The 25,779-nt window shown below is 35.1% G+C and overlaps 1 pseudogene; it reads right to left on the reverse strand.

Moving 5' to 3' along the window:
- Positions 1 to 290: 290 nt before the first annotated feature.
- Positions 291 to 14,881, reverse strand: LOC114494886 (annotated as a pseudogene).
- Positions 14,882 to 25,779: the final 10,898 nt, after the last annotated feature.

The following is a 25,779-nucleotide window of genomic DNA, read 5'->3' on the forward strand; positions in this document are numbered from 1 at the left end:
GTGGGTGCAGGTTAGAATAACTCACTGGAAAATAATTCTTAAAAGTCTAAACAGACCCAAGACACACTAACAATTAGAATATGAGAAAGCAAGCATTTTAATAGATACAGGAAAGATGGATTATTTGATAAGTGTCATTGGGATAACTTCCAGTGATTTGGTAATAAACAAGCCAGTGCTCACTCATTTTGCCACAATAAATGCCGGAGAGATCAAAAATTTGAATATAGATATGCATGGAAAACATTAGAAAATGGGATATTTTACCCCCTTCTCCATCAATGGCATGCTCATTCAGCTCTTATTTTTATATTCCAGTAAGTTATTTTGCTCTTGCTGTTTAAGAAAAAAGAGAACAACACAAAAAATTCTTCCATACCTTGTTTGATTGGAGAATTTTGATATTTTTTTATTTATCATTGTAAGACAAAGACAACTTTATAACTTTTTTGTACATGGCTGTTACATGTAGAGCATTCTGTCTTTAAGTAGGGATAAATTACTCTAAAGAAATGAATCCGCCCTGGCTGGTGTAGCTCAGTGGATTGAGTGTGGGCTGCGAACCAAAGCATCACAGGTTCGATTCCCAGTCAGGACACATGCCTGGGTTGCAGGCCACAACCCCCAGCAACCGCACATTGATGTTTCTCTCTCTCTCTCTCTTTCTCCCTCCCTTCTCTCTCTAAAAATAAGTAAACAAAATCTTTTAAAAAAGAAACACAATCTATAAAAAACACAATCTTTAAAGAAAATATTGATACAAATTCATTACATAAAATTTTAAAATGTTGGCATAGTGAAAAGCACTAGAGAGAAAGTTGAGGGAAAACAAAAATTATGAATGCTATTTAGAAGATATTGACAAAAAAATATATTTAAAAAAATAACAGCCTCCTTACAACCCAACAGAAAGATGGACAAAAAATACGAAGGAGAAGTATAAAAATTAAAAAGAAATACATGTAGAATGATCAGACTCACTAATAATCAAATAATTAAAATTAAAATTTTTTACTATATCAAACTTGCAAATATTCCAGAGATAACTGATAAAGTTTTTTTCTTTTTTTTCCATATAAGACACAATTTTGGAGAAACTATAGCGCAAACTCCTTGGGGAACAACTTAGCCATATCTGGCCAAATTTAAAAAGGAAAGTTTCATTTGCCTAGCATTTTCAAATCCAAGACTTATGAATGTATAAATATTTATCCATGCACAAAACAAAATGTGTGTACCTGAATATGTAACAAACAGCATACTTATAAATATGAATTACAAAAATATAAATATAACATATAAATACACACATACAAATTTATTGATGCATGCTTTTTTATAAAGGTATTTATTTATTTACTTACTCATTTATTTATTTTTAGAGAGGGAAAAAGAGGGAGAGAGGGAGAGAAACATCAATGTTGTTGCCTCTCACAGCCCCCTATCCAGGACCTGGTCCGCAACCCAGACATGTACCCTAGACTCGGAATAGAATGGCGACCCTTTGCGTCACAGGCCAGCACTCAATCTGCTGAGCCAAACCAGCCAGAGCCATTGCTGCATTCTTTATGAAAGTCACAGGAGATTTATGCTACTTTGACTCATCCACACAACGGAACATTATATGAAAATAAGAGATGAAGCAGACCTCTGTGCATTCAATGGAAAGCTGTTTGTGGCATATTTGTTAGTCTGAAATTCATTCTGCGGGGGAGGGTCCACAGTGCAATTGCTGTGTTCTAATTAATATTTACGTGTGTTTGCCTTGATACACAGTATGGTTAGGATCATTCCTCTTTTATGTAGGACATGTATTGCTTTTTAAAATGAGTTAATGAGCTACATAAATAGATAAAAATGTGTCTCTTAATATGGGTGCCCAAAATATAGCTAAATGAACCATTGTCAAAACATTACAATATACTAACACACATTACCCATTTAAGTTGTAGTAGACATATATTGCACAAGTCAGAAGGCATCTCCAAGGGCTTCAGTCCCTTAGGTCAAATATTTTTTATTGAATGAAATTCTGATATGTCCTCTATTCTCTCTTCTTTGTTCCTAACCTTTTTTTTCCCCTTCTCCCTTCAAATATTTACTGCATACTTACTATATAAGTGGAACCATGTGAAATAACTAAAACCTGTTTTAAATCTATAAGCATATCAGTTTCTTCTGATTCCATCTCATATATTTCAGGCAATCACAATATTTAATCACCACTATATTTTTATATGGTGAGCTTTTTACCCCCATTTTTATGCACACTTATACACACACACAGTTAAGTAAATTACTTACACCTCAAAGAATTTGTTGATTGATTTATTTTATTAAAATACTGAGTTTCTTTCACATATACATTTTTGTCTCCCCACCATTTCCATTTGTCAGATGCCACTACTACTATAATACCCCATACATACTTCAGACCAGAACAAGGGTTGGAGTTCCACCTTTAAAAACAAAACAAGCATTGTAGACAACACTTTCTTGGCAGCGGAAACTAACAACATTGATCAAACATGATAGGAAATTTCCCATGTGCATTATAAAAAGGATAGTCTTTTATCAATTGTTATGGGAACGAAAGAAGACAAAAAAATTTAACAAAATATTTAAAATATTCTTTAAAAGACTTCCTCCATTGCCAAAGAGCTTGAATCATCTCCTGGTCAGTCATCCAGAAGCAATTCTTCACATAATTGATGAACTTGACTTCCACTTTAGGAAGAGAACTAACTCCCTTTTACTATATTTGCTTGCATTTTGCTTTAATGTCTTCTACACATTAGGTCTTTGCAGTGTCTTAAGTTTTTTTTTTCCATTTTTGTTTTTTGGAGAATTCTTTACCTTTTGATCTTAGTGTTTATGGTTTTGAGTCTTTTTCACCCTGGCTTGGTTTTTGTGTATTTTTTAATGGAAAATTACATACAGATTTCTTTGTTAGAGATTTCCTTGTTGGAGATTTCCTTCAGCCTTCTTATCACCATCAAGATCATCATTATCATCATCTATATCAGTGGCAAATTTACTTTTTGTTTGTGGAACTTTGCTATCACTTCTAGGAACAGATTGCTTTCCAGATATACATAAGAGTTTTACATTCTGATCTTCTTCATCTCTGATTCTGCATCTCCTTCCACAGCTACTATGTGTTGTCCACCAATACACATAGGCCCTGAACCACATTTAACTCTAGGACGACAGGTGGTGGTATTTCAAAGCCCCCAAGGGAAACCACTGGCTATACAGGCATTTACAAAGTTGCCAGTGTTACAGTTGCCTTCCTAATTCATTGTTCCTGTTTCAACAACGAATGAGTCATCCTTTGCCTAATATACCATAGGGTATAAATACTCATACTGTGCCTGATTTCAAGTGATCGAGTTGACATAAAACAGCCTGTACAGTTCCTGAAAAATCTAACAATTAGCTCTAGCGAACCAGCATGAGTCAGATCCAGCACACTATGGATTGCTTGCTATATACAAGGAACTTCATTAGACATTTAGTGAAAAAATAGAAATAGTAAAATTTTTGACTTTGAATAATGTATGATCTAGTAAAAGAAAACTGTAATCAACAAAACACATTACCACAACTTTTGAAAATGTTGGATATTTTAAAAGTCTGTTATCTACTTTCTCATCTTTTAGATCATATTCATAATATGATCCCCAGTTGAAGGTTATTTTAAGCCCTCTCAATAACATATAGGTAAGGTAAATTAAAATTTGTCTTAGCCATTAGCCAAAAAACTGCCTTTTTAGCAATTTTTATTTTTCTCATTTCCAGTGAACAAAATTCATTAATGTTAACTCATCTTGTATATTCTCTCTAATGGGACTTTAACTAGCTCTACGATAAATTAGAACAGGATTAAATGGTAGCAACTACCCATGTTATGTGTGATAATTACTATAATCATGCCATCATAATTCTCTGTATTGATGTACTTTTCCTTTACTACATCAAGAAAATTATTTACTTCTAAGATGATGAATGACTTTCAACAACAATTCAGACAAGTATTATAATGATAAGCAATAGGGTAAACACAATTTTCCCTTGAAATAGAAACACAGCCTGCTCCATTTATTTCTGCATGTGTACATTTTATACTTAATGACAGTCTTTAAATTTTGCAAACACTAAATAGGGGCTCTGATTAGGAAAAGCCTAATGTTATTAACAAAAGGAGGTGCTTTAGACATATTTTCTCCTTGAAGTACACTATGTTCTTTAAATGCTTTTTATGATTTGAAAAATGGCCATTTTTATAGAGAAAGCTAGTTTCAGTTACCAAAAATGTTTGTTGATGGTTTAAAGGCAACCTCAATGACACTCTACTAGATAATTTTAAATATGAACTAAACTGTTCTTTTCTTTAAGCAGTAAGTATTTCATAATTTTTTGTGTGAAAATTGTTATTCATCATGAGCATCATACACCCAACACTGTGGCTCTGATGATCTCTAATGGAAAGAAGACTAGGTTTCTGCAGATAGATGTAACTCCTTCATTTACATAAAATTGTCTTCTTCACCCACAGTACCAAAGGCTTACATATGGCCTTACATATCTGTGTATTACAGGTTTTTAAAAATTACACAAATGCTATTGCATATATGTTTACTTCATTGTTATAAACAGAATTGCTTTGGGTACTATTTTTGTCTCTAGGTATAGTTACTAAGAGTCTACTTATCACACTGAGCTCTATGAAATTTTTTATATTTTAAATTAATCTGAATTTAAAAATGGCAATCATTAATGACAGTTCATAGGACAATTTATAAAGACATAAGGACAGTTCATAGGACAGTTATGACAAGGAAGTGGATTTAATCTTGATGTTTCTTCAACAAATATATTGAGCTAATTACTATGTTTTAAATAACGCCAAATGAGTGTTTAGATACAAAGAATGTTGACATGGCCTTGTCCTGGGTAGAGTCATATGGAAGACAGAAACATAAACAATTATTTATAATTACATGTACAAAGTACATGATGAAAACATGGAGGAAAGAGTAAGTAATAGAAGCATGACTTTGAAACTTAAAGCACTAGGATTTAACTTATCAGAGAATTTCAGAGGGATTATTCAACAGAAGAGAAAAAAAGACAGCAAAGGCATTAATGAATGCTTCAGTTTTCAGTTTGCAGATACAGAGAGATTTGTAATTGAGCATCTCTCTTATGAGCCATATTCTTTAAATCCTCCTTATATGTAACTATATGTGGGCTAAAGTTTTTGTATAATCTATTCAGTATTAAAACAAGATTTTTTTCCTTCTAGTGAACTGTCAACTTAATGAATAAGGCTGTGCTCCATATCAAAATACATTTGTTATGCCCACACTGACCATTGGTGGTAAGAATCATGAACAATCACCAGATTTTAGCTTAGTCTACTTTTTATGTTTGCTGAGTTTGAGTTTAATTTTGAAGTATTTTATTATACTGTTATTCTCATTTAGAATAATGTTTGATGTAATATCTGGATACCATGGCCCAGGCAAATTAATACATAAAATTAACTATCACAATGTTCAATGCAAAATATCTTATATTCTTAAGAATGATATTATTTTCCATCAAAATTTGAACATTGAAGATAATAGTATAAATAAAAATGTTGGTAGAGGTAAAAATAATATTCTTACTAAATTAACAAATCTATGGAGTAGGATGTTATCTGTAGTTAGTCATGATAAATACATCATTTATACTTATGTTTAAACTACCTGCCATATTTTACCAAGCCATGATTGTTGAAAACTCAAGTACACAATTCATATTAAAGAAGTTGAATACAAAGACTACTTCAATGGAGAAGTAGGCATTTTTCTTTGATTCTTAGATTCTAAAATTTATCCAGATTTTTAAAATGCCTGACACTTTGAAGAGCTACTTTGTAAGTCATCTTAAATGTTCTACCATAGTACTGATTTCTAATTTTGGGGGTGACAAATGTTTCCTCTGCATTTTGCTACTAGTTTGGAATTAGATGTCAAAATCATTCACCAAATAGGAAAAAAATTAGCCTTTTGGGGGTTTTAATGTTTTTAAGTTATTTAAAACAAAGCTTGAAAACAGGAAATATTGAAATGTATACCCATAAAAACAAAGAACTACATAAAACTGTATAAATTAAACAAAGAGAATAGAGAATATACAAGATTTGATTTTAAAATTCTACTTTTAAATTGCCAAATTTATGGTCTACACCAGGATAAAATTAAAAAAATGAAAATTTTAATGATTTTGAAATGTTAATATTTGAAAAAACAATAAAAATAATTATTAATAGAGAAAACTCATAATACCTCCAGCTTTGCTCTTCTTTCATAAGGTTACTGAGTCTATTTGGGCTCTTTTTGGAGTATTTGTTTTAGTATTGTGAAGAATGCCTTTGGTATTTTAATAGGAATTGTGTAAATGTATAAATTGCTTTGGGTAGAATAGTCATTTTAATGATGTTAATTCTTCCAATCCATGAACATAGTATATGCTAATACTTACATGTATATTCCTCAATTTATTTCTTCAGTGGTCTATAGTTTTTGGAGTGCAGGCCTTTTACCTCCTTGGTTAAATTTATTCCTAGGTACTTTATTTATTTATTTATTTTTTGCAACAGTAAATGGAATTGTTTTCTTAGTTTCTCTTTCTGATAGCTCATTATTGGTGTATAAAAATGCCATTGATTTCTGGGTATTAATTTTGTATCATGCTACTATCACAACTCCCGCCATCAAACTATATTATAAGGCTGCTATAATAAAAACAGCCTTGTACTGACACAAGAACAAATAAATAGGTCAATGGAACAGAACATAGATCCCAGGAATAAACCCATGCATGTATGGGAGATTGATACTTGACAAAGGTGGCAAAAGCATACAATGGAGTAAAGACAGTCTCTTCAATAAATGGTGTTGGGAAAGCTGGACTGGTACATGAAAAAAAAACCTAGACCACCAACTTACACTATACACAAAAATAAACTCAAAATGGATAAAAGACTTAAATGTAAGTAGCAAAACAATAAAAATCCTAGAAGAAAAAAATAGAGGGTAAAATCTCAGATATTCAACATACATATATCTTTGATGATACATCTCCTCAGGTACTGGAAGCAAAGCAGAAAATAAACAAATGGGACTATATTTAATTAAAAATCTTCTGTATAGCTAAAAGTCTTAATAGGACTTTTACTAGCTTACATCAGCAAGAAAAACAGGAAACCCACTTTATGGGAGAACATTTTTGCCAATGATACATCTGACAGGGGTTTAATCTCCAAAATATACAAAGAACTAATACAACTCAATGCCAAGAACACAAACAACCAGACTACGAAATGGGCAAAAGACCTCAATAGGCACTTCTCTAAAGAGGACATACAATGCACCTATAGACATAATAAAAACTGCTCAACATCACTCATCATCAAATAAATGCAAATTAAAACCTCAATGAAATATGATCTTACACCTGTCAGAATGGCTACCATGAACAAATCAACAAACAAGTGTTGGCCAGGTTTCAGAGAAAAAGGAACCCTAGTGCACTGTTGGTGGGAATACAGTCTGGTGCAGCCACTGTGAAAGACAATATGGAGCATTCCTAAAAAAATTAAAAATGGAACTCCTTTTTGATTTAGTGATTCCACTTCTGGGAATATACCCCAAATGCCCTGAAACACAAGTACAAAAAATATAGGCACCCCTATGTTTATAGCAGTGCTAGTTACAAAAGCCATGATTTGTAAATGACCTAAATGCTTATCAGTAGATGAGTGAATAAAAATGCTGTGGTACATTTACACAATGGAATACTTTGCAGCAATAAAAAGGGAGATACTGTTATATTTTGCAACAGCATGGATGGACCTAGAGAAAATTAAGTGAAAGAAAAATACTATATGATCTTACTTATATGTGGAATCTAATGAACACAATCAACCAATGAACTAAATAATAACAGAAGCTTAGATAGATAAAACAGACTAACAGCTGCCAAAAAGGAGGGTCAGGAGAAAGGTATGAGAGATAGTTAAGTGATTTATCAAAGAATATTTATGCACAATCCATGGACTCAGACAGCTACATGGGGACTGGCTTGGGGTGGGGAGAGAGTGAAGCTTGAAGAAGGTGAGGAAATTGAGAAAAAGTAGAAACAACTGTAACAGCATAAACAATAAAAACAAAACTAAAAAATAGAGAAAATTTGCAATATCTGCTGAAAAAGCTTGAATAGGGGCAACATAAAACCAAGCCAAATGAAAAATACTGGGTTGAAATATTTTTATATTTTAATATGAAAAAGGTTAGAATTGAGAATATTTTCTATTCAAAAGAGTTTTCCGAGTTTAGAAAGAAATTTAGCATAAATAAAAGTATTTTATCAATTAAAATGTCTATGAAAAGATTCATTTGAAGATGTCAAAAATTTTAAATTTATTAATCATAAAATATAATTTTGAATATTCCATATTTGTAAGATCTCATATTTTTACAAAAACTAATTTAAAATAACTCTATGCCAAAAATGAACATATATTTTTCTGAAATATACCAGTAATATAGTATGAAACTGATTCAGATATAAATTTGATTAAAACATGAAAATGTGAACTTCTGGCCAAGATGGAGGCATAGGTAGAAACACTTTGACTCCTCACACAACCAAAAGAAGGACAACAACAAATTTTAAAAGAAAAATCAACCAGAAGTGCCAGAAAATCAAACTGTATGGGAATCCAACAACCAAGGAGTTAAAGATGAAACATTGATCCAGACTTATAGGAGGGGCGGGGATGGGAAGCTGGAGTGGAGAGGACTCTGGGCAAGGTGGTGGCTAGCAGTCCCACATTTGAGTGCAGATAGACTGGGAGGAACAACTGGGGAGCAAGACAGACCATGCAACCCAGGGTTCCATTGTGGGAAGAGAAAGCCTTATAACCTCTGACTGTAAAATCCTGTGGGGGTTGTGGTGACAGGAGAAACTCCTAGCCTTACAAGAGAGTTCATTGGAGGGGCACATGGGGTCCTAGAATGTACACAAACTCACCCACCCAAGAATCAGCACCAGAAGGGTCCAATTTGCTTGTGGGTAGTGGAGGAAGTGACTGAAAGCTGCTGACAGCTGAGCAAGCATTGTTTCCTCTCAGATCTCACCCCCCCAACTATAGCACCACAAGGCAGTGACATGGGTTGCCCTACTCTGGAGAATACCTAAGGCTCTTCCCCTTACAACATAACAGGTGCACTGAGACAAAGAAATGTGGCTCAAATGGAAGAACAGATCAAAGCTCCAAAAATAGAACTAAGACATGAAGGGATAGTCAACCTATCAGATACAGAGTTCAAAACACTGGTAATCAAAATGCTCACAGCATGATTGAGTATGGTCGCAAAATAGAGGAAAATATGAAGGTTATGCAAAGTGGAGTAAAGAGAAATATACAGGGAAGCAACAATGAAGGGAAGGAAAATGGGACTCAAACCAATGATTTGGAGCATAAGGAAGAAATAAACATTCAACCTGAACAGAATGAAGAAACAAGAATTCAAAAAAAAAATGAGGAGAGCCTCAAGAATCTCCAGGACAACTTTAATGTTCCAATATTCAAAACATAGTGGTGCCAGAAAAAGAGGAAGAGCAAGAAATTGAAAGTTATTTGAAAAAATAATGAAGGAAAACTTCCCCAACCTGGCAAAGGAAATAGAATTCCAGGAAGTCCAGGAAGCTCAGAGAGTTCCAAAGAAGTTGGATCCAAGAAGGCACACATCAAGGCACATCACAATTACATTAGCCAAGATTAAAGATAAGGAGAGAATCTTAAAAACAGCAAGAGAAAAGCAGAGAGTTACCTACAAAGGAGTTCCCATAAGACTTTCAGCTGATTTCTCAAAAGAGACCTTGAAGGCAAGAAGGGGCTGGAAAGAAGTATTCAAAGTCATGAAAGGCAAGCACCTACATCCAAGATTGCTCTATCCAGCAAAGCTATCATTTAGAATGAAAGAGCAGAAAAAAAGTGCTTTCCAGATAAGGTCAAATTAATGGAGCTCTTCATCAATCACTTATTATATGAAATACTATAGGGACTTATCTAAGAAAAAGAAGAAGATCAAAACTATGAATAGTAAAATGACAACAAACTCACAACTATCAACAACTGAACCTAAATGGAAAAAAAAAAAAAAAAACAAGCAAAACCAAACTAAGCAAACAACTAGAACAGAACAGAATCACAGAAATGGAGATCACATGGAGGTTTATCAGTGAGGAGGGGAGAGAGGAGAATAGGGAAAATGTACAAAGAATAAGAAGTATAAGTGGTAGGTACAAAATAGACAGGGAGAGGTTAAGAATAGTGTGGGAAATTGAGAAGCCAAAGAACTTTTATGTATGATCCATGGACATGAACTGAGGGAGTGAAAAGTTGGTGGGAAAGGGCTGGATGCAGGGCCAAGGGGAATAAAGGGAAGGAAAGATGGGACAACTGTAATATCATAATTAATAAAATATGCTTTAAAAAAGGAAAAAAATGAAAATGTATATCAAGAATAATTAAGTTGCATATGCTATATTTTAAATATCCAGATAATCAACATAAAGTAGAATTTTTGGTTGTTATATGAAGAACTCCACCCCTAAACTAAAAATTATTAATGGCAAAATTTGTTAATTGACAAAATAATTTTATTAAAAATGTCCAAATTTTTTGGTTCCCAGATTGTTAATAATATCTAATGCTTTTTTATCCTGCTGCTATTTCAAGGAAAGATTGGAAATTACTTTCAGAATAAGCATAAGGACAGATTTGTTGGTTAAATTTTAGTTACAAACTGTGTGTGTGTGTGTGTGTGTGTGTGTGTATCTCTATCATATATATCTATATCTATCATATATATGATAGATATAGATCTATTTATAGATGATAGATATGCATATATGGATATATCTTTGTATGTTTTTATTGGTATACTTATTAATAGTTTTTAATTTTTATGAAAGATACTATAATATCTGTCAGGTACTTAAGTGCTTTGCCTATTCTAGCAAGTCCATAAAGTACATACTAGTTTCATCCTTGTAGAGATAAGGAAAACAAGACATATAAAATCTTGGCAACAATCCAAGGTCACAAAAGTGAGAGCTTGTGATGCAGCCCAGATTTTCATTCTTTCCAGTGCTCCTTGGGAACAACACAACAACCAAATGAGTGGTGAGCACCGAATGAGTAAGGGTGATTTGACAGCAATAAACTTATCAATGCTGGAAGGATATAAGTAACAAACATATGTAAATCCTCAAGTAGGAGAAACACGTGCCTAGCTATAAAACATCATAGGACCAGCAGGCATAACCTTCTCTTCATCATGTTGAAGAAACCTTAAATGTACTTGATTTGACAAGTAGATGTGTCTCTGAGTGCAGGTGTCTCTACAATATACTGCTCCTTTTTCAGACATTATTTCATGTGGGATGAAATGGATTTTTGAGGTAGTTTTTCCTCCACTACCCGGTCTCCTCTGAACTGGAGAGCAAACAAAATTTCCATGTGGGAGAAAAGGAAGCTCATAACCAACATGCTCTAAGTTAGATGACTAAATTGGCATAGGACTATCTTGTAGGCAAAATATTTTTTTCTCTCCTTCAAACTTCAAAAAGTCACTGAGTTAAGAACACAAAAGATAATCAGTATATACTTATTGAACATTTTTAAATTTACAACATTATTTGATAAGAATTTTTGTCCAAGTTCCAGCATGTAGAGAACATTGTCTGGCAAAGCCATCAGGATGTTTCAGATCTGTACTTACCCCACTTCTACAAGGCACTCCTAATTAAACTTCAACTGTATTCTTATTAGCAAGTACACAATTTAGTTCTTTATAAAAATGCATGTTTCTGTTTGTAGTCTTTCTTTTTGAAGTCTTATCTCCTCTCTAGCAGCATTTACTCCATATCCCCTGAGCTCTCTTTGAGCAATAATAGTACACAGAGTGGGATTTGTCAAGCATGAATATTCCATAAAAGATTGCAGGGATTTTGTAGTTCACTGACTCTGTTGTCTTTGAAGGCAAATTTCAACATTAACACTGAGTTCTGTTCTTCCTTTGCAGATCTAAACTATAATATTAAAACCCCATATTATGAAGGTAAGTCATATCCAATTGAGAATTATTATTCATATAGGTTCCAAACATACTTAACTCATTTTTATGTCCTCTGCACCCAGATTCTTAAGGCACATTGCAAGAAGAAGCCTATATCAGGTTATAACAACTAAAAAAAATGTTAACAAGGTAAAGAGAGAATTAATTCACAAATCACTTTTTAAAAAATTTTTATTTATTTATTTTTAGAGATAGGGGAAGAGAAAGAGAGAGGGAGAGAAACACCAATGTGTGGTTGCCTCTTGTGCACATGTATCAGGGACCTGGCCTGCCACCCAGATATGTGCCCTGACTGGGAATTGAACCAGTGACCCTTTGGTTCACAGGCCTGCATTCAAACTACTGAGCTATATCAGTCAGGGCCATAAATCACTTTTTAATTTACAAACAAGGCTGTGACCATAGTTTGGCTATGACATACTTGGACATAAGGATCAAATTTTATTAACCTTTCCATCCCAGTACATAATACAGTGCCTGGCACATGATATTTGTTTAATAAATAAACATTTGTTAAAGAATGAAGCATGGGTGGCCAAACTGTGGTCACTGACCCAAATCTGGCCTTCCCTTATTTTCTATGGCCCATGAACACACTCATGCTCATAAATTTATATAATGTCTATGAGTTATTTTTAGGATACAAAGGGAGAGTATGAAGTCTCTTGGCCTACAAAACTAAGGAAATTACTACCTGGCCTTTTTTAGAAAATCTTTTCTAAATCCTGCATAAGAGAACATTTGAAAATAAATAAATAAATATATATATATATATATATATATATATATATATATATATATAATCTTTTCCATGAGCAAACCTTTATGTACTTAAAATCAAACCATATATAAAATTTAATATTTTACTCTTTTTTTACTATATTATATGCCTTGTACAGTGATGGGTCTCAGTCTTCTTACTTCAACAGCTGCAACAAAATATTGTTGTGTAGAAATGTTGTGTGACTGCTCCTTCTTTATTCCAGTTTTCAAGTTTGGGAGATAAGATTCATGTGGATAAACTGAAGGGTGCTTCCATCTCTGGCCCCTTCTGGTTCTGTTTCCCTCTGACAGTCTTTCCAGTACATGTGTGACTTTAGATGTTGCAAATATGCTCATTCATTTCATTCCAAGGGCAGCTGAGAGAACATTCTACATTCTCCTCTTACTGTCAAAAATGGAAAACTCTAGGTCTCTGCTCAATACCCATCATATGGCCCCTCATGGTAGGTCTAAGTTTTCATTCATGTTTTTATTCTTAAAAGAAATGAGCATCTGCTCCGTTCTGATAAAATGAGGTAATGTCACATTTCCTTTTCTTAGGTATTCTTTTGCCTAGAAGCCAAATTATGCCAACTTCAAAAGTAAATGTAACAAAATATCACAACATACTTTTTTTCTCACTTTTTACATTTTTAATGTTTACTTAAATACTTATATAATTACAACAGTAATTTTATATCCATGTATATATTCTTCTACTAAAAAAAAGCTAACTGCCTAATATGTGTTTAGCACAGAGCTATATATTAGGGATAGAAACATAAGCAAGATGGAGACTAGACTTTGATGATGTGCTTAGTAATGAGTAAAATTTTAAATCCTGAACATAACAAATATGTCCCACTAACTAGGTCCTGATCTGATCAGTCATATATTAAGATATCTAATATGTTCAATTTAAAGATACATAGATAGAATCTCTGATGGTCAGAACCATGAGTTTATGCTATGCTATTTAGGCTATAGAAACAAAAATACTTCTCTAGACTCTTTGACCCCCAAATTTGAAATACTTTACTGTATAAATAGACTACAGTGATTGCTGTGAGTGAGGCAGTGGGACACATCATCCCTCCAGGGCCTCAGTCTGCCTGATCTGCTTCCACTGGAACAATCACATTCTGTTGGGATCACCTGTATCAGGGCTTGTGTTTTTCGCACTTGCAGCTTGCAATAAATATGTCAGTGTCCCTACTATTTAGACAACTTCCAAATTGGTTCTTTTAATCAGGTGATAGGAAAGATTTTCTGCAAATTCTGTCTTAATACACGTTTAGTCCTGTAACTCTGAAAAATAGCTACCCTTCTTTCTTTTACAGAAGTGAAGTCATCATTTGCATCCACCTTTGCTCTGAAGCCAGAAACCAACAGCACACACAGCAGCTTCATGGCTGGGAAAGGCTTATGTTATCTCTCGATGCTGTCATGGGCAGCTTCGCAAGCAAAGAAATGATAAGGAAGGAAAGGGGTGCATGAAAAAACACACTCATTTTCCTTTTTGCTGAGATAATGTGTGGGTAAAGAGACAGACAGCTGGGTCAGCATGAAAAGAGGCTGCACTTGGTCAGGCTATTGGGCAGGTGGTTCATGAATGACAGGCTTATCTCAAACAGTGAGACAATGACCTTTCTAACTTGGTGCTGGTTTCTCTGGTTACGGAGTTCTACTCAGAAGGCGAGGTGGCAACATTCAAATGAACTTTTCAAGACACATATTTTCTTGACAACTGTGTCATGATATAAAGTACTTACAAATTTATAGGAGACCTAGGCTATTTCAGGCAACTCCAGACCCCCTCTGCAGCACTGAAACAATTCTTCATCTGCCCTGTGTTGCTGTTTCTCTCCATCCCTCACTGTGGCTGGGGCTACAAAGGCTGCCAATGAGATGACCATTTCCGTCTTAACTATACTCTTGAATCTTTCAAAGTTGTTATGATTCTTCTGCTATCTTTACATTTATCCACATGATTCTTCAGTGAGAGAGAAGAAAAGGAGTTTGTAATTTAACTTATATGTGCTTTCTGAGCTCCATAAGAGCTATTCTGAAAAAGCTAGCTAGTAGTGAAAAAATATAGAGACTCAAAATTCAGTTTAATATGCTCTTGGTTGACCAACCACAACTAGAATCTCATACTTGCTACACAAAATTTAAAATATTCAAACTGCAAGATTCAACTGTAGAATTTTATATGATTGCTCCCTGGGATGTTTGTAGATGATGCATACTTATGCTTCTTCCCCAAAATTGCTTCTCTAGTTACCCATCTTTAAATTCTCATTAATAATAACAGCTATGATTTATCAAGTGCTCATTATGTTGAGTACTGTTCTAAGTGCCTTACATGTATTAACTCAGTCCTCAAAGGAAAGTCCTCTTATCATTCCCATTCTATTTTTTATGGTATGCAATCTACAGAGAGATTAAGTAAATTGCTCAAGGTCAGGCAGCTCGTAAGTGGCAGAGCTGAGTAAATTCAGGTAGTGTGGCTCTAGAGGGCCCAAGTTCTTAAGAATTAAGCTCCTTTGTTAACCCCTGTGCTTATTATGCAGCAGGAATCTTCATTATGGTGCCATTATTTCATCGAGGAGATGTGTGCATGGTGTTGCTGGAATACACCTAGCAAAAATCTTTCCACTGAGCAATGCACATAGAGTACCATGCAGACACTATGAGTGTACAAATGCCAAGGAATCTATAGTGGATTATAAATGCCCTTGTATCTCTCTCATGCTTTTGTTGTATCAGCCAAAGCTTAATTTGCACTAAATTTAGAGACAGCAGAATAAAATATACACATAAACAAAACAAGGAGTTACTTAGCTAATGAAGGTGGGTAAGGTAGGATGTGAGAAGATGACATTGACACATGTATCCCAAATCCATGCAGTAACTATCATGTGCATTATTTACACATATTATGCTATCTCAAACAAAATCACATTTGTTGTGGGACATTATGCTTTCTTTACCTTGATTCTGCCACCAGTGTAGCACTCAGTATAACATGTGATCTGAAGAGAAAGCAAAAACAAGCATCTCCAAGTTCTTTCCAGACTCCCCAATGCAAATCTACTGGAGAAATTTCAAATACCAAGACAAGCATGATTGAGCATCAAACATTATAAACCTTTGGGGAGAACCCATATTAATATGGAAGAGTGGAAGATATTCATGTCATTTTAACATTCCCAAACACTCATTTCATTTAAAGAAATTGTTTGTTGTTCATTGAAAGGAAAGATGAAAAGGCATATATCACTTTGGACAGAATTCTGCAGAAAATATAGTCTGCAAGTACTGCACTTATCTGAAACACTGCACTTTACTTTAAAGGTCAGGACTGTATAATTCTGACTTTAGCAAGCAGGAATATTTTTCAAAAGTGTAGCCCAATTTTATTGTTCATCTTTAAATATTCATTTCATATTTAATGGGTTAGAAATTTGAAATTCAAATTACTTCCTTTCCCTTAATTCTTAGCAAAATCAACCATGGGTAAGAGTTGCAGTTCATTTGTAACAAAATAAAAATAACATAAACTTCATAATTTAACAAGAACTAATTAAAATTACTTGAAAGCCTATACTTACAGGTGAGTAAATTTTAAATTTCAGTTGCATACATCAGAATCTTTGTTATTTTCTGGAAATTATTCATCTACTGAGTCACTGCATTAGAAAGCTGAAAAGGACATTAAAGTTCACCTTCTATAAGACCCTCAAATTACTGATGAGGTCTAGAGAGATTCCTCAGCAAGTACAAGGTCACTTTCTAATAGTTACAAAGTTAGGAAGCAAATTAAGGTCTATTGTTTCCAAGTTCACTGCACTTTCTAAGAAACACTTGGCCAAGCCATATCAGATACTGAATAAATCTTTCTGGTACCTCATGCCCAAGATCTTGCCAGGGTGCCTTTTCTCAAGCCCCAAACCAGTGGGTCTCCTGTATAGTCACTGATTTTCAGTAAGGCACAGAATTGCCATGGGTATCCCTTTCTAGAAGGTCTAAGCAGAGGTCAATGACAGAGCCTAATTTTTTCCAGAACACAGTATCATAATTTTTTCTCGTTCTGACACTGCATGAAGTCTGTTAATATTAAGAGTATGTGATACAAAATCTCAACATAAATGTCCATTTATTGGAGACAGTGGTCAGATAGGAAACATGATATAGACCACCCACTTCTTTGACCATTTCTTTGCTCCAATATCAGTTTCCTAGAGCTGTTGTAACAAAGTAGCCTAAACTGGGTGGCTTAACCCAACAGAAGTTTATTCTCTCACAGTTCTGGGGGATAAAATCGGAAATCAAGGTGTCAGTGTGACAAAGCTCTCTCTGATGACTCTGAGGGAAGAATCTATTCTGTTCTTGTTTCCTAGCTCCTGGTGGTTTCTGGCAATGCTTGGTGTTACCTGGTTTGTAGCCAAATCTCTCCAAATCCTCCCTCTGTTTTTGCATAGCTTTTCCCCCCTCTGTATATGTGTGTCCATGTGTGTCAAAATGTCCCTCCCTTTATAAGGATACCAGCCATTGGGTTTAGGGCACACTTTAATCATTTTTATTTAATTACATCTCAAATAATGCCTAAATAAGGTTACATTCAGAAGTAGTGGAGGTTAGGACTTCAACATGTTTTTTGGGAAGGGGCACAATTCAACCCAGTACAGCTCCCAAATAGATTATTTTTAATATAGAGAACACTTGAAGAAGACTATGGATACACTGTTGAATAATTGTTTTTGAACTAATTATAAATGCTTAGCCAACTCAGAAAAAATAAAAATCGAATGGCTGGGTCTGATACCAAACCCCATTATCCAGCCTGGTAGGGGGATTTTTTAAAAGACAGAGATGAGGCAACATTCCTAATGTATCAGGACACACACAGCCCCTACAGAGATAGGGCAATAGTCCCTGGTGAGTGGGTTTTTCTATCATCCTTATTACAATTTATTGGAACATTTACTTTTGAACTTTATGTTTTAATTTTTTACATACTAGAAAATTTTAAACTATTCTTAGTCTCTTCTCCTATCTATTTATCCAACCAGGACTCAGAGACCCTCCTGCTACACATGTTTCCCTGGGTCATTTGAAGATGGTTGACACCAGACAGTATCTGCTCAATGTGCAGGAGATGCGGCGACCCCCTTCAACAGCAGATGCCACACCGTGGGGACATGGCCCAAGGTATATGCGACACCTGGAGAGTGAGAATCCATTTATCTCTGTATACCTGTTATAAGCATCTGCTTATGTTTTTCCATGTGGTGTCAAATGTGTGTGTGCATTTATTGATTTGTGTGTATATATATATATACACACACACACACACACATATATATATGATAGATTGTAAGTTCTTTAAGATAAGAAGTTGAAACTAGATTTATTTTATTTATCTTAAAAAAGCTTATAGCAGTTAGCATAATGTCTTGCACATAACAGAGACTTAAGGAATATTTCCAGAACAAATAAATGCATGGCTTTTTAAGCCAAAACTGGTTATATATGAATAAAATTTTGCTTGAATTCAATAAAATGCCAACAATCATAACCAATTTTTTCACATATTAAGATATCTGCTTAGGCATTGTTTTTAATGAGTTGATCTCATATTGTACACAAAGAAATTTTATCAAATTTAGAAACATGTTATTTGGCAAAAATAAACATGTTGAATAATAATTATACCTTGCCTTTTCACAATGAGTTATTCTTAAACTATGTGTAAAGAACAAAATTATTTTTATTTTATGATTTTTAAATTATAGCAAATAGAAAAAACATTGAAAATAATTAGTATATAGATCTGACAAACTGAATGTACTTAAACAAATATATAAAATTCAAATAACAACCAATGATTAATGTCAACATCTTAAGTTATCAAGCTAAATTATGACTAGTTAGGAAAGGTTGCACTAAGTTCACCGTAGAAACATAATTTGTGGGGAAAGTGTCTGACCAGGTGGATGGGTTGGTTGGAGCGTCATCCCATACACCAAAAGGTTTCCAATTCAATCCTTGGTTGGGTTGCTTATAAGAGGCAACAGATCGATGTTCCTCTCTCACATCAATGTCTCTCTGTTTCTTTCTCTCTTTTTCTATCTCTCCCTCCCTCCCTCCCCCTCTAAAAATCAATGAACATATGTTTGGGTGAGGATTTAAAAAAAACATATTTGGGGGTGGCAAAAATAGACTTTGCGTGGGGCAATGGGCACATGATGCAGTGTGTAGCTGATGGTTTATCGAGTTGTACACTTTGAACCAGTATGGTTATGCAAGCTAGTCACCCCAATAAATTCAATTAAAAGCATAATGTGGGGGGAAATGTTTTTTCTGGTCATTCAAGGTGTTCAAAGCTGACAAAATTTCATTTCTTTTTAAATGTCTGATAATCTCAAGAAAAAAAAGGAAAGCAGATGAAATGAAAAATAGAATTTGTTAAATTACAATTTTTCTCATAAATTATTATTTTATCTTTTGGATCTTAAAATGTTTAGGTCTGGGTGTTTGAAGAAATATCAGGAAACTGAACCTACATATTAATCTTCTAAGTTGGGAGCCTTCTACCACCAAGTTTATGGGCTCTTCACACCTCTGAATGTCCCAGTTTGTACTTCCACATGCAAAATCCTGTTTCTTAAGCTTTACCACAAAGATTTTTGAGACAAATAAATGCTGCTTTTAGGGGTTCTTACCTTTCTTATTTTCAGATTTTTTTCTGTTGAATTGGTTTGACCACCTAGGCTGAATGGCTCTTTGTTCTCAAGTTAAAATTATTCATTTTTAGAAGAATTTCAAAGACACACAAATAACAAATTGAAAAACAACATACCTAATTATTTTTTCAAAGGAAGCATGTTTGTACCAACATTCCTTTGTAAAGCTGACATAAACCTACAAGATTTGTGTTTAAACTCAATAATCAGTGCTACAGAATTTGACTGGAAGTCATATATTTCTGACCACCAAATTTTAACAAGCTTCTCTCCTTAACAGAATTATGTACTGCTCTTAGCAGAGTCAGAAATATTGAAATTGTTCATTAAAAATAATGAGGTGCTTTTGTAATGAGTGCTGATCTATAGCTTCTGTCTGTAAAACATCTTATTTTCAAAGAAAAAAATAATTAGATCCTATGGAGATTCTCACCTTAAGATACAAAAGGTAATGCCAAAACCATACTTAATTATTTAAACTTAATAACCAAAAAACATGGTGACTAGGAAAAGAAGTTATACTTGATAATAAAATGGACCTGGAGGAGAAAGACAAATCAAAACAAACAAGAAAGCACTGTCACTATTTTGCTTCCATGAGCCACCATAAGTCTTTTTCCTAAAGAAATCATCCAGACAGAAAAAGGAGCACTAGTCAGTGAAGGGTTAATTTCATTTCTTAACCCATCAGACACTTGCTCTCTTCAAACTTCTCAATGCACTTTTCTTGTACTAACTGCCTCTTTTCTACTGTCAAATTGGAACATATTTTTTACTGAAGCCATGCAAAGTTTAGGTAAGCAATTTCTTTGAAAACTACACATATTCTCCCAAAGGCTAATGTAGTATAGCAGTAACTAACTTTTCTGTTATTTCCAACTATACCAGTTACCTAAGCCACTTAGGGTCTTTTTGTTTGTTTGAATCCTCCATTTCCAGGCATTAATAGCAAGTAGTATCATTTTGTTCATAATAATAGTCAAAATAATAGCCACTATGTAAGTGCTAATTTTGTCCTAGTCATGGTGCTATACACTCATCATGTTGTCTTACTCTGTCTTTATCAAACACCTACGAGGTAGGTATTGAGTTGGCCAAAAAGTTCATTTGGTTTTTCCCATAAGATCGCTCTAGTAGCACTTAGTTGTCTTTAATTTAATTTGAAATAATTTTGTTAGATTGTTTTGTGACAACTGTCATATCAGCATGCATTTTAAAAAAACATCAAAATTGGTGAATTTTTATGTAGCTATTTTAATATTGAAGATAGAAAAATGTACATTTTTGCCATCATATGCTGTATTATTTCAAGAGCTCAAATTGCAGCCCTGGCTGGCGTAGCTCAGTGGATTGAGCGCGGGCTGGGAACCAAAGTGTCCCAGGTTCGATTCCCAGCCAGGGTACATTCCTGGGTTGCAGGCCATAACCCCCAGCAACCTCACATTGATGTTTCTCTCTCTCCCACCTCTCCCTCCCTCCCTCCCTTCCCTCTCTAAAAATAAATAAATAAAATCTTTTAAAAAAAAGAGAGCTCAAATTGCAGCTAAAATGCAGTAAAATATTTGTGCTGTTTGTGGAGAAGGTGCTATGACTAATGGAATGTGTCAAAAGTGGTTTGCAAAGTTTCATGCTGGAGATTTCTCTCTGGACAATGCTCTGTAGTTGGATAGATCAGCTAAAGTTGATAGCAATCAAATTGAGACATTAATTGAGAACAGTCAACATTATGGGAGAGAGCCAACATATTCAAAGGCTCCAAATCAATGAAGTTATTGGTGAAAATGAAAAAATGTGTCTTTTGTTTTATGGAAAAAACTATATGAACTTTTTGGCCAATCCAATATTGTAATTATTCGCGTTTGTGTACGGGGCACTAGAGATTCAGAAATATTCAGTAATTGATCTAAGATCTAACACCATGTTAGTGATTGCAGCATCACCAGAGAGCAAGGGAACTGGAAAAAAGGAATAAAAAATAACATGAATTTTAGAATTTCACATCCATTTCTTCAAAAATAGAACTCATGCTAATATCTCCCACCTTTAACTTATGGTGTTTTAACTCATAACGTTTTTTAAAAAATATTTTATTTATTTATTTTTAGAGAAGGGGAGGGAGGGAGAAAGAGAGGGAGAGAAGCATCAATGTGTGGTTGCCTCTTGCACACCCCTTACTGGGGGCCTAACTTGCAACCCAGACATGTGCTCTGACTGAGAATCAAATCAATGACCCTTTGGTTCGCAGGCCAGTGCACAATCCACTGAGCCACACCAGCCAGGGTTCATGAACTTGTTCAGTCTTTTTCAATTATCCGAATGCAAGTGGTCGTTCCTCTTTCAACTACATTTGACTTCCATGGGATCGGCCAGATAGGTTACTGAGTGGGCCTCTGTCAGATTGTACAACTCTTTTCAAGAGAAAAATTCATATTCTTATTTGAAATGTACTACTTTCCAAATATTGGTTGACTTCTTCAAAAGCACACCCAAATAAGTCAGGCCTAGCCCAGAGGTTGTCAATTCACAAGCTGTGCTTTAAATTCTGCCATAACACAAGGACAGCAGGAGTTGTCGGTTGTCCTTTCTATAGTCGGGACTCCTGGCTTCTGTGGTCTAGGTGTTCCTCCAGTTTCCTATGCTTTACAGAATTTGACTTTGCTCTTGGCTTCGCTCCCCATTTTTAAGTTATTACAAATTATTCTTAATAGCCAATAGGTTCCTTTCTTTTCAACACTTAGCAGTGAATATTCAAGACAATAGAAGTCAAATGTTATATAATTGAGTCATTTTTAAATTCAGGAAGCTCATCTACAATCCATTTAGGCTGCTTACCTTCCTGGGAACCCAAGTTGGTGCAGGAGCACTTAAAATCGCTTATCAAGCAGTTTACTTGAAAGTAGACAAGCGTCAGGTCTTTGTCTGAATGGCAATACAATAGTAAAGGCAAGAAAAAATTAGCAGATCTGAATCATTTTTTCTTTATTTTAAGTAACTCCTGAATAATACTTGAGAGAGAAAAAACTAATGATTCCACAGTGAGACTGAACAGCAAGGAAAAGAAGTGCTATGTAAGCATTAATAACATCAACCAGACTATGAAGAACACATCTGTAAGGTTGTGGATTCCCTCAGGAATATCAGTACCTTTCTAGCTGCCTATTTTGTGAGAGAAAAAGCAACTGTATTCGCCACCCAGGGGGGCTTATATACAGGGAATCCCACAGAAAACGTTCTTTTAAATCTTAAGCATTTTTAGTTCACAAAGGACTATTTTATCCTGGAGACTTTGGCTGCAGCCCTACGCACAAACACATAACTCCCCACCGACCCACCCACAGAGAGCTCCCTCAGCTTCAGGCCCCACCACCACGCAGTATTTGGATTCAAGGTTAGGGTAGAAATAAGGAAAGGCTCTGCCTTAGTGAAGCGTTGTTGACAACCTGTTGTTGGGAGAAGTCCTCCTTAGAGGACACAGCTAATGCAAAGAAAATATAAGCAAAGTGACCTTTGGGAGGGCCTGGGACTTACCAATATTTTTTTTTTCTCTTCTTCCCTATGCAACCCCCACCCCACCCGGATGCCAGGTTATTGAGTAGTGTATTAGTTGTCTAGAGATCCCATAATAAATACGACAGACTGGGTGGTATGAAAACTCCAAAAATTAAGTTGACTATAATTCTGACACCAGAAGTCCAAATCTCAAGGTATCCACAGCCCAGCTTCCTTCAGAGGCTTTAGGGGAGATTCTTCTTTCTACTTCCGGTATCATACATGCTGGCTCCATGTGCTTCTTAGCTTGTGACTACCTCAGTCCAAAATCTGCCATACCTTCACCTGCCCTTCTCCTCTGGGTCTTCTCTTCAGTTTCTTCTAATCATAATCAGCATTGAATTTAGAAGCCACCTGGATAGTCTAGGGGATAATCTCATTTCAGGACCCCTAAATAAATAAATTACATCTGCAAAGACCCTTTTTTCAAATAAGATAATAATCAGTTTTCAAGATGTGGACATATCCTTTGAGGGGGTCACCATTCAAACCACTACCAGTAGAAAGCACACTCCCACATTCTTTTAAAAGACAGAGAGAGAAAGAGAAGATCCGTGAAGTAGACTTTACCTCCCAGCACTCACATTCCTTCTTGGTGAGGTGTGTGGGCACAACAGACTTAGGCTGAGTCGGAAGGCTATAATTTTCCATCCCACATCAAGCTCCCACTTTAGAGCTTGAACACAAGCTCTAAAATCTGTGAGACTGTGGGTCCTTCTTAGAATCTTGAACAAGTTAAATTTCTTTCATATGCTCACTTTGGAGAAATGGATCAGGGAATAGTATATTTGGAAAAAATGTACTTGGCACTTATAGAACATAAAGTCTGACATGTACCATCAATTAGACATCTACTATAGTGCACCCCCAGATAGGTGTTTTGCAAATAAAAATCAATCTGACTAAGAAAGCTAAAATACATGCAGTGTGTGTGATTAAGTGATTAAATGAATCTGATACACCTGCTGCTTAGACAATCTCTGCTCATCAACTTGGTCTCCAAACACATTCTATAGAACTAATTTAATACCAACTACTGGGAATAAAGTGAAATCCTTTTTTTTCCCCCAGTGGAAATTACTTTCTCAACTAAGGCAATTAATAAGTTAGAGAAGCTCATGGGCTTTAATAAAATCTCTCTGGGGTTCTGTTAGGACGCACCTCTAGAAGGTACATTTGCCTTTTTGTTCACATACCTGTCTCCTCAATTAGGTAGAAATTACATACTTAGTCTGGGCCAGTCTTGTCAAGACTGGATGCTTTCTCCAAAAATTCACTTAAAGCCTTAAACCTATGGCTTTCAACTAATTTTCCATGCAAGGCAATCTTGCAGCACTCCCTCTTCCTTCCTACTTTTGAAATTTAGAGTTCTATTGGATGTGAGTCCTCCAGCTTTTTTTTCACTTTCCTGGTCTTATCTATTCACCTGCCATTCGCAATCTTTGATTGCCCCAACCCTGTTTCTTCATGGATATCTGAACTCTGTGAGTCAGTGTTGTTTATGGATGTAACCACTACGAGCCCATTAAATCCACGGCACTTTGAAAACCATCCCAGATTTAACACCAGCACCTTAACTGTAGGCACTGTAGGCACATCGAAGTGTGAAATGGACTTCTAACTCACACTTGCATGCTAGGTTAGGGCATTAGCTTTGACCTAGCCTCCCACCAAGCATGGTCTATTTTGTTCAAGATTCTGCTTCTTCAGTGGAACACTAGATTTCAACCCTGGCTGCACATTAAAATTGCCTGAGGAGTTGTGGTGGTTAATTTTTCTTTCTTTCCATCAGAAAGTATTACCCTCCGAGACCTTGGTTTAATTTGTCAGCAATGGAGCCCAGGCATGGTCTTGTGTGGTGCGTGTGTGTGTGTGTGTGTACTTTAACTATCCCCAAGAAATTCTAATATACAATTACATTTGAAACACTGTTGTAGAATAGTGGTTTAAAGTGTGGTTCCTGAGTGAGCAACATCAGCATCACCCAAACTTCTTAGAAATGCAAATTATTTGACTCTATCCCAGGCTTTCTGAACGCTTGGGGTACACCCAAAAAGCTGTATTTTCACAAACTCTCTGAGTATTTTTGATGCAGACTAAAGTTTGAGAAACAATGCACTGAACATGTCTTGCCACTCACTCAAAGTTCTATGGAAGGCACAAAAATAAATAGAGTATGGTCCTTAACCAGGAGTAACAAAAATATACTTGGAGGAAACACTTTGAACATAGAGACAGACCCAAACATGACACATATGTTCAAACCCCTATAATTCTACTCAGAATATTACTAAGTGCAAGCAAAGTGCTTGAGAGTGAATAGAAAAAAAAAAACTATTAATCCTGAGTGGAAAGATTTCTATATAAAGAGAAAATTTATTCAAGTGACATAGGCATAAATAATAGGAGGGAAGAGGACATATAGGCAATGAATATGGTTTATTAAAAGACAGAACACAAATAAATAAATGGGTGGTAGTGGAAGTATAGGGGGTCTTAAATGTCACTCTAAAACA

This window comes from Phyllostomus discolor, chromosome 4 (assembly GCF_004126475.2).
Source record: "Phyllostomus discolor isolate MPI-MPIP mPhyDis1 chromosome 4, mPhyDis1.pri.v3, whole genome shotgun sequence".
NCBI lineage: Eukaryota > Metazoa > Chordata > Mammalia > Chiroptera > Phyllostomidae > Phyllostomus > Phyllostomus discolor.